Raw genomic sequence first — 27,171 nt, forward strand, 5'->3', positions numbered from 1 at the left:
GTCAAAAAGAATAGATTTCTTAAATCACAGTGGACCTCATAACATAGACCCGTAATCATATCATAATGTATCTGATAAATCAATCATTTGATATTATCTTCTAATTCCATCGATAAACATATTGAAACAAATACGTTCATGTAAAGTATTATACGTTTAATACTTTATTAATATTCTCAAGTTATAATATATATATACATATATATACATATTTATTTATATATAACGGTTCGTGAATCGTCGGAATTTGGTCGAGGTTATAATGAATGTATGAACACAATTTAAAATTCTTGAGATTTAACTTAACAAACTTTGCTTATCGTGTCGGAATAATATAAAGATAAAGTTTAAATTTGGTTGGAAATTTCCGGATTGTCACATGAACCATTAATCTTTCCTCTGGAACCACCAATCATTCAAAAGGAGATTGTCGAGGAACCAACCATTAAATCAGAATCCTATACTGATTCAGATTCAACAAATTCAGTTATGGAGAATCTGGAACCTCTAAGTATGGAAGACCGAATGAGAGCTAAACGCACTGGCCAAGGTCACGTAATTACTCAACCTGACATTAATGCGCCAGATTATGAAATCAAAGGACAAATCCTACACATGGTGACTAATCAATGCCAATTTAGTGGTGCGTCAAAGGAAGATCCAAATGAACATCTTCGAACATTTAATAGGATCTGCACTCTATTTAAAATCCAAGAAGTAGAGGATGAACAGATATATCTCATGTTATTTCCCTGGACTTTAAAGGGAGAAGCCAAAGATTGGTTGGAATCGTTACCTGAAGGGGCGATTGATACATGGGACGTTTTAGTTGAAAAATTTCTTAAACAATTCTTTCCGGCATCTAAAGCCGTAAGACTTCAAGGAGAAATTGTTACGTTCACACAAAAGCCAAATGAAACTTTATATGAGGCATGGACAAGATTTGGAAAGTTATTGAGAGGATGTCCGCAACATGGTTTAGACACTTGTCAAATAGTACAAATATTCTACCAAGGATGCGACATCACTACAAGAAAAGACATAGATATAGCAGCTGGTGGTTCCATTATGAAGAAAACCGCAACTGACGCTTACAAAATTATTGATAACACTGCTTCCCACTCACATGAGTGGCGCCAAGAAAAATATATCGTTAGATCATCTAAAGCAGCTAGAGCCGATTCTAGCCATGACTTAGATTCCATTTCTGCAAAGATAGATGCTGTCGAGAGACGAATGGAAAAGATGACTAAAGATATTCACTCAATACGAATTAGTTGTGAGCAGTGTGGAGGACCACATTTGACAAAAGATTGTCTCAGTATTGAACTAACAATGGAACAAAGAGAGAATGTTTCATACATAAACCAAAGGCCTGGAAATACTTATCAGAATAATTATCAAACTCCAAGACCAAACTACAATCAAAACCAGAATTATAACCGAAATGTTCCATACAACAACCAACAAGGTCCTAGCAATCAACAACTATCCAATAATACTTTCAACCAGCAAAGACCTATTTTTCAAAACAAACCACCACAAACCGATGATAAAAAGCCAAATTTAGAAGATATGATGTCAAAGCTAGTTGAATCTCAAACTCAGTTTTTCACATCTCAAAAACAAACCAATGAACAAAATGCTCAAGCATTTAGAAATAAACAAACTTCTATTCAAAATCTGGAACAAGAAGTAAGTAACCTAGCAAGGTTAATAGGTGAAAGAAAACCGGTAAGTCTACCTAGTGATACACATGCTAACCCCCAGAATGAAACAGCTAAAGCCATTACCACAAGAAGTGGTATTACACTTAAACCACCTGAAATACCTATAATTTCTGATGAAGCTATTCCTACTTCACAAGAACCACAGTCTGAACAAGATAAGGAAAAATAGCCGGTAGTTGAAAAGTTTAATGAAGATAACACAGTTAAGGCTAAACCTTATATTAAACCATACCAACCACCACTTCCTTACCCGAGTAAAATGAGAAAAGAGAGACTTGAAGCCGAGCAATCCAAATTCTTGGATATGTTTAAACAGATAAATGTAAATCTTCCTTTCATTGATGTGATTTCAGGAATGCCTAGATATGCTAAATTTCTGAAAGATCTAATCACAAATAGAAAGAAAATGGAAGAACTCTCGGTTGTTACAATGAATGCTAATTATTCTGCAGTGCTGTTGAATAAGATACCAGAAAAATTATCTGATCCAGGAAGTTTCACAATTCCATGTTTTCTGGCTATTCTTAGTTCAATAGAAGCATTGGCAGATTTAGGTGCTAGTATAAATCTAATGCCGTATTCACTATACGCTAAACTAGACCTTGGAGAATTGAAACCAACACGAATAAGTATACAACTAGCTGATCGATCAGTAAAGTATCCTAGAGGGATAATGGAGAACATGCTAGTTAAATTTGGTACTTTAGTATTTCCAGTAGATTTTGTTATTCTGGACATGGAAGAAGATTATCGAGTTCCTCTCATATTAGGAAGACCATTCTTAAACACAGCTAAAGCAATAATAGACGTGTTCAGTAAGAAACTGATCCTAAGTATAGAGGACGAGAGTGTTACCTTTTCAGTTGATAGAGCAATGCAACAACCGCAATCTGCAGATGATACATGTTATTATATTCAAACTATAGAATCACATGCAGAATTGTTAGAAGAATTTCCAGAATTACAAGGAACAGGAGAATGTTCTTTAGGAGAAGGAACTGAACCAGTTGATGAAACTGAAATGTTAGCTACACTTATGGCTAATGGATTTGAACCAACAACAGAAGAAATTCAAATGCTAAAAGAAGAAGACAGATATCGATATAAATCATCGATAGAAGAACCACCGACATTAGAGTTAAAGCCACTTCCAAACCATTTATGAATATGCTTATTTACATGGTGAATCTGAATTACCTGTAATAATATCGTCTTCTCTTACTAAAAATGAAAAATCTCAACTTATTTCTGTGCTAAAAGCTCATAAACCAGCTATTGCATGGAAAATTCATGATATTAAAGGAATAAGTCATTCGTATTGCACACATAAAATCCTTATGGAAGAAGGTCATAAAACGTATGTGCAACGCCAACGAAGACTAAATCCTAATATGCAAGATGTTGTTAAAAAAGAAATAATTAAACTGCTTGATGTAGGTTTAATTTATCCAATTTCTGATAGTTCATGGGTAAGCCCAGTTCAATGCGTGCCTAAGAAGGGTGGCATGACTGTCATCACAAATGAGAAAAATGAGCTTATTCCTACTAGGACTGTAACAGGATGGCGTGTTTGTATTGATTATAGAAAATTAAATGACGCCACCAGAAAAGATCACTTTCCCTTACCTTTCATTGATCAAATGTTGGAAAGATTAGCCGAAAATAGTTACTATTGTTTTCTTGATGGTTTTTCCGGATATTTTCAAATTCCAATAGCACCCGAGGACCAAGAGAAAACCACATTCACGTGCCCTTATGGTACTTTTGCTTACAAACGCATGCCATTTGGACTTTGCAACGCTCCTGCAACCTTTCAAAGATGCATGATGGCGATTTTTCATGACATGATAGAAGAATGCATGGAAGTTTTCATGAATGACTTTTCAGTCTTCGGTGATACTTTTGAAACATGTCTAGTTAATCTTGAACGAATGCTTATTAGATGCGAATAATCAAATCTAGTACTTAATTGGGAGAAATGCCATTTCATGGTTAAAGAAGGCATCGTTCTTGGACATAAAATTTCAAAGGAAGGAATTGAAGTGGATAGAGCTAAAGTAGATGTAATTGCTAAACTTCCACATCCCACCAATGTTAGAGGAGTTAGGAGTTTTCTAGGGCATGCCGGTTTTTACCGACGTTTCATAAAAGATTTTTCTAAAATTGCCACTCCTATGAATAAACTCCTAGAAAAGGATGCTCCATTCATCTTTTCAGATGAATGTATCAAATCTTTTAATATTCTTAAAGAGAAACTCACTAATGCATCGATCATGATAACTCCAAATTGGAATCTACCATTTGAACTAATGTGCGATGCAAGTGATTTTGCAATGGGAGCCGTTTTAGGACAAAGGATTGAAAAACGATTTCAACCTATTTATTACGCTAGTAAGACGTTACAAGGAGCACAAATGAATTACACAACTACTGAAAAAGAACTCCTTGCTATTGTCTTTGCTTTTGACAAATTTTGTTCATATCTCGTTCTAGCTAAAACGGTGGTCTATACCTACCATTCTGCTCTTAGATACCTATTTTCGAAACAAGATGCCAAACCAAGATTAATCCGTTGGATCTTACTCTTACAAGAGTTCGATATTGAAATCCGAGATAAAAAGGGAGCAGAAAATCTCGCCGCTGATCATCTTTCTCGTCTTGAAAATCCTGAATTAGAAGTTCTAAATGAATCGGCCATACAAGACAACTTTGCTGATGAATATCTATTGAAGATAGATTATAATGAAATTCCATGGTTTGCAGACTATGCAAACTACTTAGTATGTGGATTCCTTGAAAAAGGATTGTCGTACCAAAAACGAAAGAAATTCTTTAGTGATATAAAATACTATTTCTGGGAAGATCCACATTTGTTTAAAAGTTGTCCCAATGAAATAATACGCCGATGTGTATTCGAAGATGAAGCTAGTCAAATCTTAAACCATTGTCACATATGACCAACAGGAGGGCATTATGGGCCTCAACTCACAGCAAGAAAAGTTTATGATGCTGGATTCTATTGGCCTACAATTTTCAAAGACACACACCTTCTTTGCAAATCCTGTGATGCTTGTCAAAGGGCCAGAAAAATAAGTCAACGCGATGAAATGCCACAAAATGTCATTCAAGTATGTGAAGTATTTGACATTTGGGGTATTGACTTTATGGGTCCATTTCCAAAATCTCATAATAATCTCTACATTCTCGTTGCCATTGATTATGTATCTAAATGGATGGAAGCACAAGCTCTCCCAACTAACGATGCACGAGTTGTAGTCAACTTTTTAAAACGTCTGTTTGCTAGGTTTGGAACACCGAAAGCTTTAATAAGTGATCGGGGTACTCATTTTTGTAATAATCAACTTGAGAAAGTTCTCAAAAGATATGGAGTAACTCATAAAATCTCCACCGCTTATCATCCACAAACAAGTGAACAAGTTGAAAATACCAACCGAGCTTTAAAACGTATTCTAGAGAAAACTGTAGGATTAAATCTGAAGGAATGGTCCATGAAATTGGAGGATGCACTCTGGGCTTTTAGAACAGCCTACAAAACTCCAATTGGAACCACACCTTTTAAACTCGTTTACGAAAAAGCATGTCATCTTCCAGTAGAAATTGAACACAAAGCATTTTGGGCTTTGAAGACATGTAATCTTGATTTATATGAAGTCAGACGTCTACGATTAAGTCAACTAAACGAATTAGAAGAATTGAGACATGAAGCATACGAAAATTCGTTAATCTATAAAGAAAAGACAAAGAAATGGCATGATAAAAGAATCAGAAGTTCAAAAGAATTTAAGGAAGGAGACAGAGTTCTTCTTTTCAATTCACGATTCAAGCTATTTCCTGGAAAATTGAAATCAGGATGATCTGGACCATTCATAGTCAAAAGAGTTTTCCCATACGGAATAATAGAGTTAATAAATTCAAATGGGATTGAATTTAAGGTTAATGGTCACAGAGTTAAACATTACATACATGGTCCGATGGAAGTTGACAATGAAGTTAATCACAATTTCAACACCACAGCTAACTAAGTGTGGGGAGAATCAAGTCTTTAAAGGATAATATATATTTCTGTTAGAGTTAGATATTCTGTTTTCGTGTAGTTCTCGAAAATGGAACCCGAATGGTCTTTCCCTAGCAGACCCTAAAGAACTAGTCTTCTCCTCCCATTCTGAATTTTTATTTTTTTTAGGTTTTACGAGATGAAGACTTCCTGTGAACTAAACCATGGTCTAATGCTACACGCTTTGATCACTAAACGTAATAATGACACCCTTCCAATTGAATTGGTATCATTAATCAGAGGTAAATTGGACTGAGTAAGAAAAGAATCCAGGAACGAATATAATAAGTTACAGTTTGGTAAAGGAAAATCAAAATCCGCAGCGAAAAGAAGAGCACGACACCTTGAAAGATGTCACAAATGCGGAAAATGGTCACACGAAGGAAAATGCTCGACGAATCAGACATATTCCAATACCGAATTCGTTACTTTATGCAGAGATGGGCCGTTCATATGTTTCGAAGAAAAAACATTGAATGCTCGAGGTTAAGCCTATGTAGTTATGGAAAACCAATTAGTCCGACTATCTTATGAGTAGGCTAAAGCAGGTCACTGAGAATTCTATCTCACAGGTAAGTTTGTATAAATTTTATTTTTATTTTTATTGCTTTGAACCTTTTGATAATAAACGCTAATTTGTTTGCTATAAAGTATTAAATTGGTATTCGATAAAATTAGGTCTTGCGACCGAAATTATTGATATCATACAAAAATTTATTACATCACTGCGAAATTTACCGTTTATTCTTAAGGTATAAATATCTTTAATCATTCAACCCAAAATATTTCAAAAATTCATCATGAGTTAAACTAGGTTATGGAACTGAAATTACTTTACCGAAAAGAGGGGCGTTTATTTTTGATAATATTTGATTGATTAAAGTGGGATAAAAGACCAAAAAGATTTTTAATCTTATTTTTACTTTGTTTTTAAAATTAATATATAAATATTAAATTAATATTATAAACTTTTTAAAATCAATATATTTAAATTTGTAAATATTTGAAAACTAATATTTTTAATATAAGTTTGTTTGTATAAAAACAAAAATATAATATAAATTTGGTATGAATTTTTAATATTACTAATATGAATTTTTAATTTTATGCATTTTAAATTTAAGTTTGGTGTGAATTTAAAAACAAAAATTTACTTTATTTTGTTAAGTTAAAAATATGATTTTTAAAATTCGTCGTGAGTTGAAAACTAGGTCGCTGAACCGAAATTGCTCTACCCAAGGGAGGGACGAGAACTTTTATTATCATTATTTTTAATCTTATTGGATTAAAGTAAGCCAAAAATATTTAAAAAACCCAAAAATCTTTACTTTTAAAACCGCGCTTAAAAATGACAAATTTTAAAATTTTGTCGAGGGACGGACTAGGACAACGATCCGAAACGCCCTCATCCTAAAAAAAAAAAAAAAATTAAAATTTAAGTTAATCATATGTTTTAAAAGTTATAAGATTTTTATAAAAAAAAAAGTGAAAATCACTGTACCCGAACCCCATGCGATCGCATGGGGTTTGCACTGGAGCCTCATGCGATCGCATGAGGCTGGAATTCAGGTCAGATAGAAAAAGCTCAGCGAGCTGTGTTCTGTCTCCACAATACACACACACACATATACACGAACCATCTCACCAAATCACTCCTAAAATCGCCATTTTTCACCAAATTCAACCAAATTTCTTGTTACAATCCGCTCTAAACATGAAATTGTTCAGAAGTTTATCAAGAAAGGTAAAAATTACTCCCCTAAACTCTTAAAATTCCTAATTTTTGTGATATTTACCAATATTATACCTAATTTGATATTGTTAATTTCTAGTGTAATTAGAGTTAAATTGTTAGTATTTTATGCATGTATAGCCTAGATTGATGCTATTTAACATGATTTGAAGCCAAAAACTTCAAAATTTTTAGGAATCTAGGGTTTGTGTTCTTGAGCAATTTGGGGCTTTTTGATATAAACAGGTTATGGCCGATTTTTGTCATGAATTATTGCTAAATTAAGTAGTGCAATATGTTTAGGTAGCTAAATGATCCAAACTTTGATCCTAAACATAATTTTTGGAGATTAAAGTAGACTTTTTAAGTCTAAAATTCATGAACTTGATTAATTTGATATAATTGCCATTTGAGACTTGTTTAATTCTTAGTAATGGATGTTTTAACATGTTATTTGAGTTGAATGCTTATGAACTTTGTATACATTTTCATATATGATTATTTGAAAAAGTGTAGAATTGTAAAAATTGAAAAAATGTGTATAAGTTTAATTTTGATTTAACATGTTATTGTAATTGTTTCAATTTGTTATTTTGCTAACACTAATGCATATTTGGGTGCACAAATTTTGTGTTTAATGTGTTTTGCAGAGATTTACAGATACTGATGGTGCAACATCATCATCTAGACAACCACAACCAGAACCTGAACCAGAAACGCAATACGAGCCAGAACCCGAACAAGAACCACAACAGGAACAACAACATCTGCCTGATCAACATGTACCTTATTATGATCCGCTACAGTTTGCTAATGAATTCATAGTAATTTCGATGCATCCGCCTGTAGAATACCCAACGATTCCTGAACATACATTGCATCCTAATCTGAGATTCGATAGAAGCTGGAGAGATTACCCGGCATATCAAAGTAATAAATTCAAATTAGTAACAAAAGATGTAGAGGTGCCTAGGGCAATTGATTGGAATCCTTTGGAAAGGGTCCAACTAGCTGACCGTGTTAGGGAGCATCTGATTCAAAGGTATGGCAGTACTTCTTTTACTGATTGGGAACGTTTAGTCACCATTCGTAGACCTGTATATAAGGAATGGTGTGTTGAGCTGATGAGTACTATAGCATTAAATGTAGATGTAGATAGATTAGATGATAGAAGTTTTCTTAGATTTATACTTAGCCATAGGATGTATAGGATGTCCATGCTGGACATGGCCAGGGCTTTGCAGATATATACGCCCGCTGAATTACTACTACCCGATTGTATGAATTTGATTTATCGTGGTGAAAGGGTAGATAGGAATTTTGATGCGAACGCCGTCTGGAGGCGTATGTCAGATTATAATGTTTTTGGGCGGGCAGGAACACATACCTACTTACATATTAACATGATTTACAGATTTATTTGTTACTACTTACATGACTTACATACCAACACAGACTTACATGACTTACATACCAACACAGATTATAATGTTTTTGACCTTACATGATTTATTTTACCTAAAGTGTATTCGAGACCCAAGAGGTTTTGTTAATATCCCTTACTGTGTTGGTTTTTATTTGTCTAAGATGGTTGAAGGAATACAGGAAGGGGGGATAATTGGAGGAGGTATTTTTGTTACTCTAATTGGAGAGTATTTAGGTGTAGATAAGGATCAAGGGGGTCCACTTTTGGAATGTAGGGAATAGGTCGAGCCTTTAGGATTGAAGGTTTATGTGGGTGCTAAGGTATTGAAGAGTAGACGCAACCAGGCAATACCCTATGAAGGTAGTCATCCACAGGTAGAGAGAGGATCAGACGAGGAAATGGAGGAAGCGGATGACATTAGGGATGTCATTCGGGAGGCTATGACTGATGTCTACCAGCATATAGATGAGGTAGATATGACAAACGCAGAGAGATTTCGTCTGATGGAGCAGTGGCAAGCCCGGAATTATTACGATCATTCCAGGAAACGACAGCATGATAGATGGGACTATCATCAGCGTCAGATTATGAGCCGTCTGTCACCTCAGGATCACTACGTTCCGACCCGACCCGCTTACTATCCTCCAAACCAGCCCGAGATTAGACCACCATATACTCTCTACGATCCTAACCAGGCCTACCAGTAGACCTATCACCAACCATGGAACCCAGACGACGACATGAACTGGAACCCCTATCTAGATTGACATAGTTCCAGTTGGTAATTTCTATGATTTTTATCTTTTTATTATTTTTATTTATTTATGTTTAAACATATGATATTGTGATACATTAATGTATTGTTTAATATTTTTATTATGTTGTACTAATATTTCATATTTGATTTAAAAGTGGGATTTTAAGTCCCATTTCAAATTAACATGCTTGTTTATATTTGTATGTATGTATGTATGTATATTGTCAATTATACACAACAGGATAAAACAGCGCATTTTCAAAGACTGGCATTAAGTTCAGCAAAAGCTAATACTTTTGACGACAAAACGAAAAACAAATGTGATGTAACAACAAGGCGGAATGAACAAATGATGTGCACCATTTATCATTCAGCAAACAAACGCCAATATGTTTAGAAACTTTGGTAAAATTTAATCATTTTTCTACGCTAATCACCCTCAATAATTTAAAATGTTACTGATTTCTTGCAAATGAGGGCATTGCAAGATCTTAAGTGTGGAAAGGGGTTAAATTCTTTCGGATTTTTAAAAATTTTTTAATTTATACACTCGGTTACCATTAAAAATACTAGTAACGCAGTAGTTGTATTCGAATCTAATGCTCTCTGTTAATAAAGAACAGCCCTAGTCTTATATACTGACTACCCAATTCTAGTAAAAATTTTCAAAATTTTCAATTAAATGAATTCAAAATCATGTTTATACATATTTATGAACGATAAAAATAAGTGTTAACACTGAAATTATTGTTACCTTGGAAATGACATAAATTGAGAAACAAACTAAAATGTTAGAATTCATTTAAAATGGAATAGAGGACAATAAAAAGGCAAATAAAAGAAAATAAAAAGCCAAGTGTGAGAAAATTTTACCAAGTTATTTTGAACATATATCACATATTTCCGTAACAAATAATTGAAGATACTTTTGCTTTGGACTAATTTAATCAGTTTTACCCGATTTACTGTAAGAAAAGATGGATCTACACGATGAATCAACTCCATCATTAAAAGGAAGTAATGTCTTTCGAAAAAGAAACGCGCTTCTTGATTTAGGTCATGAAGTTGTCGTCCAGACCAGTTGTAGAGTCTACGAAAAACCTTGAAAAGTTTTCTCGAAAATCAGCAGGAAATCTACGGACCTCAGCATCAAACAGGGTCGCCAAGTGGTCATACTTATCCTAACCATGAGAGGATCTATCTCGTAAAATGGGGAGGACGCCGTGCAAATTAGCTTGATAAGACTAATGAATCAGACCCCCAGAAAGGATAATCTCCTTAAAAGATCAAAAATCAGCTTTTAAGCCTGATATTACTCAATCCTAGAGATTGACCTTAAAGATTGAGAATTACAAACTCATGGAATTCGATGATATCTAAACTCGAGCTTGAACGAGAAAATATTTTGATCAAAATTACAAACCGATTTGTTTTCTAAAAACCCATTTTTAATGCGTTCATTACCATTGAGCGTAAAATCCTAGGAATTCACCTGGAATTCATTAGGTCACCTGAACTAAATCGGGTGTCAACCGTAAGAACGGTGGTTGCATAGCATGGTCGAAGACAGGACCTTGTGCCAGATCGAAAAATTATAAGGGTGAGCTTTACTATTGCTCCTACAAAGGATAGTAATTGCATCCGACACGTTATAGACCATAATTAAAAGCATGTAGTAATTACATCCGACACGTTATAGACCATAATTAAAAGCATGTCAGGGGACATTGCCTTAACAGTTGCTTGTTCAACGCTTTCCTTTACAACCGGACGGTAGTTTACCGAAAGGTAATATACGGAGCAAGTATACTGGACGTGTTGCTTTCCCAATACAAGGTTAGCAAGTGGGTGACACAAAACCGTAAATTTTGAGCTAAAATTTTGAAATCTGAAACCCACCAAACCCACAAAAATAATTTGCAAACACCGGTGAAGGGTTATTCCGGAAAACTTATCTAGAGTAAAAGATAGATTTAATTTTCAAAAGATCAAATGTTTTCATAAAGATCCAATTTCCTTAAGGATCTAAATTTTTATAGTCATGGGGGACAGTAAACCACATCGTTACTACCATTGTTTATACCGCCGTATAGAAATCACTGATGTACAAAGTGTGAAGAATAAAGAAGTGATTCTAGTATTTTTATTTGAAGACTATATTTCTTGAGGACAAGCAACGCTCAAGTGTGGGAATATTTGATAATGCTAAAAACGAACATATATTTCATAGCATTATCCCTCAAGAATGACAAGCTTTTAGTTGCAATTTTTCTATTTACAAGTAATATTTATTTAAATAATAAAAGGTGAAGACAAAAGACAGATTCGACGAATTTAAGACACAAACGACCAAAAAGCTCAAAAGTACAAAGTACAATCAAAGTGGTTCCAATTATTGATAAGAAACGTCTCAAAATTACAAGAGTACAAGACGCGAAACGCAAAATACAAGATATTAAATTATACGCAAGGACGTTCGAAAATCCAGAACCGGGACCAAAGTCAACTCTCAAAGCTCGACGCAACGGACTAAAAATTACAAGTCAACTATGCACACGAATATAATATAATATTTAAATAATTCTTAAAATTATTTATATATTATATATATTATTATAAACCATCGGCAGAAGAAACAAGCTCATGTGAGCTGGAAAAGCAGGCCATGCAATCGCATGGCCTGACAGTTATAAAACCATGCGATCGCATGGAGGCCTTTTTCTAGCCACATGCCTATAAAAGGCAGGCTTTGCACGAACCTAAAACACATCTTTTTCTTCCTTCTTACTCACTCGTATATATATATATATATATATATATATATATATATATATATATATATATATATATATATATATATATATATATATATATATTTATATTTTAATTTTAAAATTCTAATAATAAGGGTATGTTAGCGAATGTTGTAAGGGTGTAAGTCAAAATTCTGTCCGTGTAACGCTACGCTATTTTTAATCACTTAAGTTATGGTTAATGTTATTTTTAATTTAATGTCTCGTAGCTAAGTTATTATTATGCTTATTTAAGCCGAAGTAATCATGATGTTGGGTTAAAATATTTAAAATTGAGTAATTGGACTTTGTACCATAATTGGGGTTTGAATAAAAGAACGACACTTGTGGAAATTAGACTATGGGCTATTAATGAGTTTTATATTAACTAAATGATACCTTGTTAATTTAATATATAGACTTATAATTTGACATATTTATATATAACCACATACGCTTGACTGGGCACGGTGGTCAGGATATCTATAAATACCAATAATTGTTCATTTTACTGGACACGGAACTGGATTAATAGTTAATAGACTTGTTGAAACAGGGGTGGATTACATTCAAGGGTAATTGGTGTAATTGTTAACAAAGTAGTAAAACCTTGGTTTAGACGCAGTCAATAACCTGGTGTATTCATTAAATAAAGTATTAAGACCTTGTTACAATTCGAATCTCCAATTAGTTGGAATATTTGACTTCGGGAATAAGAATAATTTGACGAAGACTTTCGCACTTTATATTTATGATTGATGAACTATTCTGGACAAATCCGTATGGACATATCAAATAATCCAGGACAAAGGACAATTAACCCATGGTAATAAAACTAAAATCAACACGTCAAACATCATGATTACGGAAGTTTAAATAAGCATAATTTATATTTTTCATATTTAATTGCACTTTTAGTTATCGCACTTTTACAAATTTTCATTTTATTTAATTGCATTTTTATTTATCGTACTCTTTAATTATCGCAATTTTATTTTATCGCACTTTTATTTATCGTTATTTACTTTACGCTTTAAATTAAGTCTTTTATATATTTAATATTTTACATTAGGTTTTAACTGCGACTAAAGTTTTAAAATCGACAAACCGGTCATTAAACGGTAAAAACCCCCTTTTTATTATAATAATATTATTTATATATTTTTGTATTTTTATAATTATAAGTTAAAAATATAGCGTTAAGCTTGTTTAATTTTCCCTGTGGAACGAACCGGACTTACTAAAAACTACACTACTGTACGATTAGGTACACTGCCTATAACTGTTGTAGCAAGGTTTAGGTATATCCATTCTATAAATAAATAAATATCTTGTGTAAAATTGTATCGTATTTAATAGTATTTCTTTATAAAAATAATACTATTTCCTAGTACACCTCGCACACATCAAGTATTTTTGGCGCCGCTGCCGGGGAAAGATTAAACGCCGGAAGCGAAACGCTATTTAAAAAAAGATTTTTATTAATTTTTAGTTTACTTTTATAAAAATACGCTTTTGTAAAAATACGTTTTAAATATACAAAAATATAAAAAGAAATACAAAATATTTATATATTTTTAATAGTTTGTTCTATATATATATATATATATATATATATATATATATATATATATATATATATATATATATATATATATATATATATATAGAATTATAAAGTTTCTTTATTTTTATTTTAATTTTTAAGTTTTTATTTATTTATATCATTATTTATTAAAACTGAAAAAAAATATAAAAACTCGAAGCCTGGTACTGTAGCAGCCCTTATACTGGCCCGAAACCCTAGCTCATGCGATCGCATTAGCCCGAAGGCAAAACTTCATGCGATCGCATGAAGCTGTCTGACACGCCACAGTTTGACTTTCCACTGCAATAATTACGGTTATTAATTATTATTATTATTTTTATTAAACCCTAATTAGGGTTATATTTTTATATTAATTAAGTTTAGTTTATTTATTTTGTATTTTAAGTATTAATTAGTTTTTATTAAATTATAAAATTAATACTTTTATAAAATAAATAATATAAAAATAATATTTTTATAAAAATTGTACTTTTTACAACTTTAAGTTTATTTTTATATTTTGTATCTTTTTATTCGTTTTAGCGTAATATTTGTATTTTTCGCTCGTAATTAGATCTAAATCATAGTTTTTGCCATAGTTATTTTAATTTCTAGATTTTTAGGCTTTGCCGTAAAATCCCTTAAGTGCTTTTTCTTTAGATTAAGATTTCGGTGCTCTAGAATTTTGCGGCGCCATTTTTATATTTTAGTTTCTTTTTAAGTTATTGCCATTTTGGATATAGAATTCCTTTAAGCTTTAATACCTTTAGACGTAACTTTTAATTCTTAGTTTTTAGTTCCTTTTTTTGTTTCGACGCGCTACTTTCTTATTTTATTTTTCGACTTTTTATTTTTCGACGTTTTCCGACGCGCTCTTTTTCTTTCTTATTTTTTCGTCGATCTAGTTTTTAGGACATAGAATTTTCTATTCCTTCTCTAAAATTTCAACGGAAAAATTATTTTAAGCGGTTAAATTGATAGACATCCAAATTTTCTGCTTCGTAGTAATAGTTGGATTTGTTAGTGGCTGAGTTGTGAGCTTCCGATTTAAAGGGTTCTGGCTCCCTGCTGCATCTATTGGCTATTCGAAAAGTGGGCAAAAGCAGAAAAGTCTATTAATTTGATAACTTTAATAATTTTTATTTTTTATAACTAATAGGATATTCAGTGAATGCACCGAGTAAAACGTTCACCACCTTTTGTACGTTCACCACCTGTAACTCGATCAAGACATCTAGCAAATATTGTCGCCGTTGATTTTTCTTTAGAATCGTCATCCAGTCGACCAATTACTCCAATTCAAATTTCCGATAATCCATTTTTTGAACCCGACCTCACAATTGAGAATCCGGGGGATATTTGAAATGTCCCGTTCTTATTGATTAAAAACGTTCCATATTAATTGATTTCGTTGCGAGGTTTTGACCACTATATGAGACGTTTTTCAAAGACTGCATTCATTTTAAAACAAACCATAACCTTTATTTCATCAATAAAGGTTTAAAAAGCTTTACGTAGATGATCAAATAACGATAATCTAAAATATCCTGTTTACACACGACCATTACATAATGGTTTACAATACAAATATGTTACAACAAAATAAGTTTCTTGAATGCAGTTTTTACACAATATCATACAAGCATGGACTCCAAATCTCGTCCTTATTTAAGTATGCGACAGCGGAAGCTCTTAATAATTACCTGAGAATAAACATGCTTAAAACGTCAACAAAAATGTTATAGGTTTAACCTATATATATCAAATCATAATAATAGACCACAAGATTTCATATTTCAATACACATCCCATACATAGAGATAAAAATCATTCATATGGTGAACACCTGGTAACCGACATTAACAAGATGCATATATAAGAATATCCCCATCATTCCGGGACACCCTTCGAATATGATATAAATTTCGAAGTACTAAAGCATCCGATACTTTGGATGGGGTTTGTTAAGCCCAATAGATCTATCTTTAGGATTCGCGTCAATTAGGGTGTCTGTTCCCTAATTCTTAGATTACCAGACTTAATAAAAAGGGGCATATTCGATTTCGATAATTCAACCATAGAATGTAGTTTCACGTACTTGTGTCTATTTTGTAAATCATTTATAAAACCTGCATGTATTCTCATCCCAAAAATATTAGATTTTAAAAGTGGGACTATAACTCACTTTCACAGATTTTTACTTCGTCGGGAAGTAAGACTTGGCCACTGGTTGATTCACGAACCTATAACAATATATACATATATATCAAAATATGTTCAAAATATATTTACAACACTTTTAATATATTTTGATGTTTTAAGTTTATTAAGTCAGCTGTCCTCGTTAGTAACCTACAACTAGTTGTCCACAGTTAGATGTACAGAAATAAATCGATAAATATTATCTTGAATCAATCCACGACCCAGTGTATACGTATCTCAGTATTGATCACAACTCAAACTATATATATTTTGGAATCAACCTCAACCCTGTATAGCTAACTCCAACATTCACATATAGAGTGTCTATGGTTGTTCCGAAATATATATAGATGTGTCGACATGATAGGTCGAAACATTGTATACGTGTCTATGGTATCTCAAGATTACATAATATACAATACAAGTTGATTAAGTTATGGTTGGAATAGATTTGTTACCAATTTTCACGTAGCTAAAATGAGAAAAATTATCCAATCTTGTTTTACCCATAACTTCTTCATTTTAAATCCGTTTTGAGTGAATCAAATTGCTATGGTTTCATATTGAACTCTATTTTATGAATCTAGAAAGAAAAAGTATAGGTTTATAGTCGGAAAAATAAGTTACAAGTCATTTTTGTAAAGGTAGTCATTTCAGTCGAAAGAACGACGTCTAGATGACCATTTTAAAAAACATACTTCCACTTCGAGTTTAACCATAATTTTTGGATATAGTTTCATGTTCATAATAAAAATCATTTTCTCAGAATAACAACTTCTAAATCAAAGTTTATCATAGTTTTTAATTAACTAACCCAAAACAGCCCGCGGTGTTACTACGACGGCGTAAATCCGGTTTTAAGGTGTTTTTCGTGTCTCCAGGTTTTAAATCATTAAGTTAGCATATCATATAGATATAGAACATGTGTTTAGTTTATTTTAAAAGTCAAGTTAGAAGGATTAACTTTTGTTTGCGAACAAGTTTAGAATTAACTAAACTATGTTCTAGTGATTACAAGTTTAAACCTTCGAATAAGATAGCTTTATATGTATGAATTGAATGATGTTATGAACATCATTACTACCTTAAGTTCCTTGGATAAACCTACTGGAAAAGTGAAAAATGGATCTAGCTTCAACGGATCCTTGGATGGCTCGAAGTTCTTGAAGCAGAATCATGACACGAAAACAAGTTCAAGTAAGATCATCACTTGAAATAAGATTGTTATAGTTATAGAAATTGAACCAAAGTTTGAATATGATTATTACCTTGTATTAGAATGATAACCTACTGTAATAAATAAAGATTTCTTGAGGTTGGATGATCACCTTACAAGATTGGAAGTGAGCTAGCAAACTTGAAAGTATTCTTGATTTTATGAAACTAGAACTTTTGGAATTTATGAAGAACACTTAGAACTTGAAGATAGAACTTGAGAGAGATCAATTAGATGAAGAAAATTGAAGAATGAAAGTGTTTGTAGGTATTTTTGGTCGTTGGTGTATGGATTAGATATAAAGGATATGTAATTTTGTTTTCATGTAAATAAGTCATGAATGATTACTCATATTTTTGTAATTTTATGAGATATTTCATGCTAGTTGCCAAATGATGGTTCCCACATGTGTTAGGTGACTCACATGGGCTGCTAAGAGCTGATCATTGGAGTGTATATACCAATAGTACATACATCTAAAAGCTGTGTATTGTACGAGTACGAATACGGGTGCATACGAGTAGAATTGTTGATGAAACTGAACGAGGATGTAATTGTAAGCATTTTTGTTAAGTAAAAGTATTTTGATAAGTGTATTGAAGTCTTTCAAAAGTGTATAAATACATATTAAAACACTACATGTATATACATTTTAACTGAGTCGTTAAGTCATCGTTAGTCGTTACATGTAAGTGTTGTTTTGAAACCTTTAGGTTAACGATCTTGTTAAATGTTGTTAACCCAATGTTTATAATATCAAATGAGATTTTAAATTATTATATTATCATGATATTATCATGTATGAATATCTCTTAATATGATATATATCCATTAAATGTCTTTACAACGATAATCGTTACATATATGTCTCGTTTAAAAATCATTAAGTTAGTAGTCTTGTTTTTACATATGTAGTTCATTGTTAATATACTTAATGATATGTTTACTTATCATAGTATCATGTTAAATATATATATATATCCATATATATGTCATCATATAGTTTTTACAAGTTTTAACGTTCGTGAATCACCGGTCAACTTGGGTGGTCAATTGTCTGTATGAAACATATTTCAATTAATCAAGTCTTAACAAGTTTGATTGCTTAACATGTTGGAAACATTTAATCATGTAAATATCAATCTCAATTAATATATATAAACATGGAAAAGTTCGGGTCACTACAGTACCTACCCGTTAAATAAATTTCGTCTCGAAATTTTAAGCTGTTGAAGGTGTTGACGAATCTTCTGGAAGTAGATGCGGGTATTTCTTCTTCATCTGATCTTCACGCTCCCAGGTGAACTCCGGTCCTCTACGAGCATTCCATCGAACCTTAACAATTGGTATCTTGTTTTGCTTAAGTCTTTTAACCTCACGATCTATTATTTCGACGGGTTCTTCGATGAATTGAAGTTTTTCGTTGATTTGAATTTCATCTAACGGAATAGTGAGATCTTCTTTAGCAAAACATTTCTTCAAATTCGAGACGTGGAAAGTGTTATGTACAGCCGCGAGTTGTTGAGGTAACTCAAGTCGGTAAGCTACTGGTCCGACACGATCAATAATCTTGAATGGTCCAATATACCTTGGATTTAATTTCCCTCATTTACCAAATCGAACAACGCCTTTCCAAGGTGCAACTTTAAGCATGACCATCTCTCTAATTTCAAATTCTATATCTTTTCTTTTAATGTCAGCGTAGCTCTTTTGTCGACTTTGGGCGGTTTTCAACCGTTGTTGAATTTGGATGATCTTCTCGGTGGTTTCTTGTATAATCTCCGGACCCGTAATCTGTCTATCCCCCACTTCACTCCAACAAATCGGAGACCTGCACTTTCTACCATAAAGTGCTTCAAATGGCGCCATCTCAATGCTTGAATGGTAGCTGTTGTTGTAGTATTGGTGATTCTTATCACCGTTTTCCTCCCACTTTCTTTTGACTTGCTTCACATTGGCCTCTTCAGCAGTCTGTTCTTTAATCCTTTCTTCAATCTGGTTCACTAGTTTGTGAGCCATTCTACATGGCTGTTGTATGGAGGCGGGCTCGTGTGAACTTATATCTTCTTGGATTCTTTCCGGTAATCCTTTCACAAACGCTTCGATCTTCTCTTCCTCATCTTCGAATGCTCCCGGACACAATAGGCACAATTCTGTGAATCGTCTTTCGTACGTGGTAATATCAAATCCTTGGGTTCGTAACCCTCTAAGTTCTGTCTTGAGCTTATTGACCTCGGTTCTGGGACGGTACTTCTCGTTCATCAAGTGCTTGAATGCTGACCACGGTAGTGCGTACGCATCGTCTTGTCCCACTTGCTCTATATAGGTATTCCACCATGTTAACGCAGAACCTGTGAAGGTATGCGTAGCGTACTTTACTTTGTCCTCTTCAGTACACTTACTTATGGCAAACACCGATTCGACCTTCTCGGTCCACCGTTTCAATCCGATCGGTCCTTCGGTTCCATCAAATTCCAAAGGTTTGCAGGCAGTGAATTCTTTGTAGGTGCATCCTACACGATTTCCTTTACTACTAGATCCAAGGTTATTGTTGGTATGTAGCGCAGCCTATACTGCGGCTATATTTGAAGCTAGAAAAGTACGGAATTCCTCTTCATTCATATTCACGGTGTGTCGAGTAGTCGGTGCCATTTCCTTCAAAATAGTCAAATGGAACAAGTTAATCATACAGAATATTAAGAGTAGTTAATAGTATTTCATAGCATAATATGAACTCATTTATAAAAGTTTTTTCTTCATATTAGCGTTTTATAAGTTTAAATTCGGGTAGTACCTACCCGTTAAGTTCATACTTAGTAGCTAATATACAATTCAACTACTACAATTCTATATGAAAAACTGATTATAATGATATTTCGCGTTCAAACTTTTACACAATATTTTACAAACTTACAACACACTTATTTTACATATAGCATGAAATATAGCACACAATAAATTTGATACAAGATGGTTGTGAAGATAATTCTAGCTAGTACACAAGTCGTTCAGCAAAGGCAATAAAGACACGTAATTCATACGTCCAGAAACAAGTCATGCATTCTGGTTTTACTAGGATTACTTCCCATCCTTGGTCTTGTGGAACATAACCGTTATGGCCGTTGATAAGACAGCGTGTTGTAACGTCGTCAAAGGGACGAGGGTTACGTAATGTCCAACAGTCCCGTAACAATCTAAAAACCTCATTTCTTACCCCAATTACCGACTCCGTCACTTGTGGAAACGTTTTGTTTAATAGTTGTAGCCCGATGTTCTTGTTCTCACTTTGGTGAGAAGCGAACATTACTAATCCGTAAGCATAACATGCTTCTTTATGTTGCATGTTAGCCGCTTTTTCTAAATCACGAAGTCCAATATTCGGATATATTGAGTCAAAATAATTTCTTAACCCATTGCGTAAAATAGCATTTGGGTTCCCCGTAATATATGCGTCAAAGTAAACACATCGTAACTTATGGATTTCCCAATGTGATATCCCCCATCTTTCGAACGAAAGCCTTTTATAAACCAAGGCATTCTTGGAACGTTCTTCGAATGTCTTACAAACTGATCTCGCCTTAAATAGTTGTGCCGAAGAATTCTGACCGACTCTAGACAAGATTTCATCAATCATGTCTCCGGGTAGGTCTCTTAAAATATTGGGTTGTCTATCCATTTTGTGTTTTTATACTGTAAAATAGACAAGAGTTAGATTCATAAAAAAATACTTATTAATACAAGCAATTTTTACATATATCATAAAGCATAAGCACACTATATTACTTATATTACACCACACGAATACAACTATCTTATTCCGACTCGCTTGTTTCTTCTTCTTCGGTTTTGGTTCGTTTTGCCAAGTTTCTAGGGATATATGATGTTCCCCTAATACTAGCCGTCGTTATCCACATTGGTTTAGAAAAACCTGGTGGTTTAGAGGTTCCCGGGTCATTGTTACAACTTAAGGACTTCGGGGGTTGACGATACATATAAAGTTCATCGGGGTTGGAATTAGATTTCTCTATATTTATGCCCTTTCCCTTATTATTTTCTTTTGCCTTTTTAAATTCAGTTGGGGTAATTTCTATAACATCATCGGAATTCTCGTCGGAATCCGATTCATCGGAGAATGGTAATCCTCCCAATATTTTGCTTCCTTGGCGGAAACACCATTGACCATAATTAACCTTGGTCGGTTGGTTGAGGATTTTCTTTTACTTAACCGTTTTAATATTTCCCCCACCGGTTCTATTTCTTCATCCGGTTCCGATTCTTCTTCCGGTTCCGATTCTTCTTCCGGTTCCGACTCTTCTTCCGGTTCCTCTTCGGGAACTTGTGAATCAGTCCACGAATCATTCCAATTTACATTTGACTCTTCATTATTATTAGGTGAATCAATGGGACTTGTTCTAGAGGTAGACATCTATCACATAATATCAAACGCGTTAAGAGATTAATATATCACATAATATTCACATGTTAAAAATATATAGTTTCCAACAAAATTTGTTAAGCAATCATTTTTCAAGTAAACACGATCGAAGTCCAGACTCACTAATGCATCCTAACAAACTCGATAAGACACACTAATGCAAAATTCTGGTTCTCTAAGACCAACGCTCGGATACCAACTGAAATGTCCCGTTCTTATTGATTAAAAACGTTCCATATTAATTGATTTCGTTGCGAGGTTTTGACCACTATATGAGACGTTTTTCAAAGACTACATTCATTTTAAAACAAACCATAACCTTTATTTCATCAATAAAGGTTTAAAAAGCTTTACGTAGATTATCAAATAATGATAATCTAAAATATCCTGTTTACACACGACCATTACATAATGGTTTACAATACAAATATGTTACAACAAAATAAGTTTCTTGAATGCAGTTTTTACACAATATCATACAAGCATGGACTCCAAATCTCGTCCTTATTTAAGTATGCGACAGCGGAAGCTCTTAATAATTACCTGAGAATAAACATGCTTAAAACGTCAACACAAATGTTGGTGAGTTATAGGTTTAACCTATATATATCAAATCATAATAATAGACCACAAGATTTCATATTTCAATACACATCCCATACATAGAGATAAAAATCATTCATATGGTGAACACCTGGTAACCGACATTAACAAGATGCATATATAAGAATATCCCCATCATTCCGGGACACCCTTCGGATATGATATAAATTTCGAAGTACTAAAGCATCCGGTACTTTGGATGGGGTTTGTTAAGCCCAATAGATCTATCTTTAGGATTCGCGTCAATTAGGGTGTCTGTTCCCTAATTCTTAGATTACCAGACTTAATAAAAAGGGGCATATTCGATTTCGATAATTCAACCATAGAATGTAGTTTCACATACTTGTGTCTATTTTGTAAATCATTTATAAAACCTGCATGTATTCTCATCCCAAAAATATTAGATTTTAAAAGTGGGACTATAACTCACTTTCACAGATTTTTACTTCGTCGGGAAGTAAGACTTGGCCACTGGTTGATTCACGAACCTATAACAATATATACATATATATCAAAATATGTTCAAAATATATTTACAACACTTTTAATATATTTTGATGTTTTAAGTTTATTAAGTCAGCTGTCCTCGTTAGTAACCTACAACTAGTTGTTCACAGTTAGATGTACAGAAATAAATCGATAAATATTATCTTGAATCAATCCACGACCCAGTGTATACGTATCTCAGTATTGATCACAACTCAAACTATATATATTTTGGAATCAACCTCAACCCTGTATAGCTAACTCCAACATTCACATATAGAGTGTCTATGGTTGTTCCGAAATATATATAGATGTGTCGACATGATAGGTCGAAACATTGTATACGTGTCTATGGTATCTCAAGATTACATAATATACGATACAAGTTGATTAAGTTATGGTTGGAATAGATTTGTTACCAATTTTCACGTAGCTAAAATGAGAAAAATTATCCAATCTTGTTTTACCCATAACTTCTTCATTTTAAATCCGTTTTGAGTGAATCAAATTGCTATGGTTTCATATTGAACTCTATTTTATGAATCTAAACAGAAAAAGTATAGTTTTATAGTCGGAAAAATAAGTTACAAGTCATTTTTGTAAAGGTAGTCATTTTAGTCGAAAGAACGACGTCTAGATGACCATTTTAGAAAACATACTTCCACTTTGAGTTTAACCATAATTTTTGGATATAGTTTCATGTTCATAATAAAAATCATTTCCTCAGAATAAAAACTTCTAAATCAAAGTTTATCATAGTTTTTAATTAACTAACCCAAAACAGCCCGCGGTGTTACTACGACGGCGTAAATCCGGTTTTACGGTGTTTTTCGTGTCTCCAGGTTTTAAATCATTAAGTTAGCATATCATATAGATATATAACATGTGTTTAGTTTATTTTAAAAGTCAAGTTAGAAGGATTAACTTTTGTTTGCGAACAAGTTTAGAATTAACTAAACTATGTTCTAGTGATTACAAGTTTAAACCTTCGAATAAGATAGCTTTATATGTATGAATTGAATGATGTTATGAACATCATTACTACCTTAAGTTCCTTGGATAAACCTACTGGAAAAGTGAAAAATGGATCTAGCTTCAACGGATCCTTGGATGGCTCGAAGTTCTTGAAGCAGAATCATGACACGAAAACAAGTTCAAGTAAGATCATCACTTGAAATAAGATTGTTATAGTTATAGAAATTGAACCAAAGCTTGAATATGATTATTAACTTGTATTAGAATGATAACCTACTGTAAGAAACAAAGATTTATTGAGGTTGGATGATCACCTTACAAGATTGGAAGTGAGCTAGCAAACTTGAAAGTATTCTTGATTTTATGAAACTAGAACTTTTGGAATTTATGAAGAACACTTAGAACTTGAAGATAGAACTTGAGAGAGATCAATTAGATGAAGAAAATTGAAGAATGAAAGTGTTTGTAGGTGTTTTTGGTCGTTGGTGTATGGATTAGATATAAAGGATATGTAATTTTGTTTTCATGTAAATAAGTCATGAATGATTACTCATATTTTTGTAATTTTATGAGATATTTCATGCTAGTTGCCAAATGATGGTTCCCACATGTGTTAGGTGACTCACATGGGCTGCTAAGAGCTGATCATTGGAGTGTATATACCAATAGTACATACATCTAAAAGCTGTGTATTGTACGAGTACGAATACGGGTGCATACGAGTAGAATTGTTGATGAAACTGAACGAGGATGTAATTGTAAGCATTTTTGTTAAGTAAAAGTATTTTGATAAGTGTATTGAAGTCTTTCAAAAGTGTATAAATACATATTAAAACACTACATGTATATACATTTTAACTGAGTCGTTAAGTCATCGTTAGTCGTTACATGTAAGTGTTGTTTTGAAACCTTTAGGTTAACGATCTTGTTAAATGTTGTTAACCCAATGTTTATAATATCAAATGAGATTTTAAATTATTATATTATCATGATATTATCATGTATGAATATCTCTTAATATGATATATATCCATTAAATGTCTTTACAACGATAATCGTTACATATATGTCTCGTTTAAAAATCATTAAGTTAGTAGTCTTGTTTTTACATATGTAGTTCATTGTTAATATACTTAATGATATGTTTACTTATCATAGTATCATGTTAAATATATATATATCCATATATATGTCATCATATAGTTTTTACAAGTTTTAACGTTCGTGAATCACCGGTCAACTTGGGTGGTCAATTGTCTGTATGAAACATATTTCAATTAATCAAGTCTTAACAAGTTTGATTGCTTAACATGTTGGAAACATTTAATCATGTAAATATCAATCTCAATTAATATATATAAACATGGAAAAGTTCGGGTCACTACAATATTCAGGGACAATTCAGAGATCCTGAACCATTAATCTTTCCTCCGGAACCACCAATCATTCAAACGGAGATTGTCGAGGAACCAACCATTAAATCAGAATCCTATAGTGATTCAGATTCAACAAATTCAATTATGGAGAATCTGGAACCTCTAAGTATAGAAGACCGAATAAGAGCTAAACGCACTGGCTAAGGTCACGCAATTACTCAACCTGACATTAATGCGCCAGATTATGAAATTAAAGGACAAATCCTACACATGGTGACTAATCAATGCCAATTTAGTGGTGCGCCAAAGGAAGATCCAAATGAACATCTTCGAACATTTAATAGGATCTGCACTCTATTTAAAATCTGAGAAGTAGAGGATGAACAGATATATCTCATGTTATTTCCTTGGACTTTAAAGGGAGAAGCCAAAGATTGGTTGGAATCGTTACCTGAAGGGGCGATTGATACATGAGACGTTTTAGTTGAAAAATTTCTTAAACAATCATTTCTGGCATCTAAAGCCGTAAGACTTCAAGGAGAAATTGTTACGTTCACACAAAAGCCAAATGAAACTTTATATGAGGCATGGACAAGATTTGGAAAGTTATTGAGAGGATGTCCGCAACATGGTTTAGACACTTGTCAAATAGTACAAATATTCTACCAAGGATGCGACATCACTAGAAGAAAAGACATAGATATAGCAGTTGGTGGTTCCATTATGAAGAAAACCGCAACTGACACTTACAAAATTATTGATAACACTGCTTCCCACTCACATGAGTGGCACCAAGAAAAAGATATCATTAGATCATCTAAAGCAGCTAGAGCCGATTCTAGCCGTGACTTAGATTCCATTTCTGCAAAGATAGATGCTGTCGAGAGACGAATGGAAAAGATGACTAAAGATATTCACTCAATACGAATTAGTTGTGAGCAGTGTGGAGGACTACATTTGACAAAAAATTGTCTCAGTATTGAACTAACAATGGAACAAAGAGAGAATGTTTCATACATAAACCAAAGGCCTGGAAATAATTATCAGAATAATTATCAAACTCCAAGACCAAACTACAATCAAAACCAGAATTATAACCAAAATGTTCCATACAACAACCAACAAGGTCCTAGCAATCAACAAGTATCCAATAATACTTTCATCCAGCAAAGACCTATTTTTCAAAACAAACCATACAAACCGATGATAAAAAGCCAAATTTAGAAGATATGATGTCAAAGCTAGTTGAATCTCAAACTCAGTTTTTCACATCTCAGAAACAAACCAATGAACAAAATGCTCAAGCATTTAGAAATCAATAAGCTTCTATTCAAAATCTGGAATAAGAAGTAAGTAACCTAGCAAGGTTAATAGGTGAAAGAAAACCGAGAAGTCTACCTAGTGATACAAATGCTAACCCCCGGAATGAAACAGCTAAAGCTATTACCACAAGAAGTGGTATTACACTTAAACCACCTGAAATACCTGTAATTTCTGATGAAGCTATTCCTACTCCACAAGAACCACAGTCTGAACAAGATAAGGAAAAATAACCGGTAGTTGAAAAGGTTAATGAAGATAACACAGTTAAGGCTAAACCTTATATTAAACCATACCAACCACCACTTCCTTACCCGAGTAAAATGAGAAAAGAGAGACTTGAAGCCGAGCAATCCAAATTCTTGGATATGTTTAAACAGATAAATGTAAATCTTCCTTTCAATGATGTGATTTCAAGAATGCCTAGATATGCTAAATTTCTGAAAGATCTAATCACA

General features: G+C 33.1%; 2 non-coding genes across 2 annotated transcripts; both read right to left on the minus strand.

Moving 5' to 3' along the window:
- Window positions 1-873: 873 nt before the first annotated feature.
- On the minus strand, window positions 874-980 carry LOC139895270 (small nucleolar RNA R71). Its single transcript, XR_011775729.1, has one exon. It is a non-coding gene; the product is annotated as a small nucleolar RNA R71 (small nucleolar RNA).
- Window positions 981-25,921: 24,941 nt separating this feature from the next.
- LOC139895271 (small nucleolar RNA R71) lies at window positions 25,922-26,028 on the minus strand. Its single transcript, XR_011775730.1, has one exon. It is a non-coding gene; the product is annotated as a small nucleolar RNA R71 (small nucleolar RNA).
- Between the last annotated feature and the right edge of the window lie 1,143 nt (window positions 26,029-27,171).

This window comes from Rutidosis leptorrhynchoides, chromosome 2 (assembly GCF_046630445.1).
Source record: "Rutidosis leptorrhynchoides isolate AG116_Rl617_1_P2 chromosome 2, CSIRO_AGI_Rlap_v1, whole genome shotgun sequence".
Taxonomy (NCBI): Eukaryota; Viridiplantae; Streptophyta; class Magnoliopsida; order Asterales; family Asteraceae; genus Rutidosis; species Rutidosis leptorrhynchoides.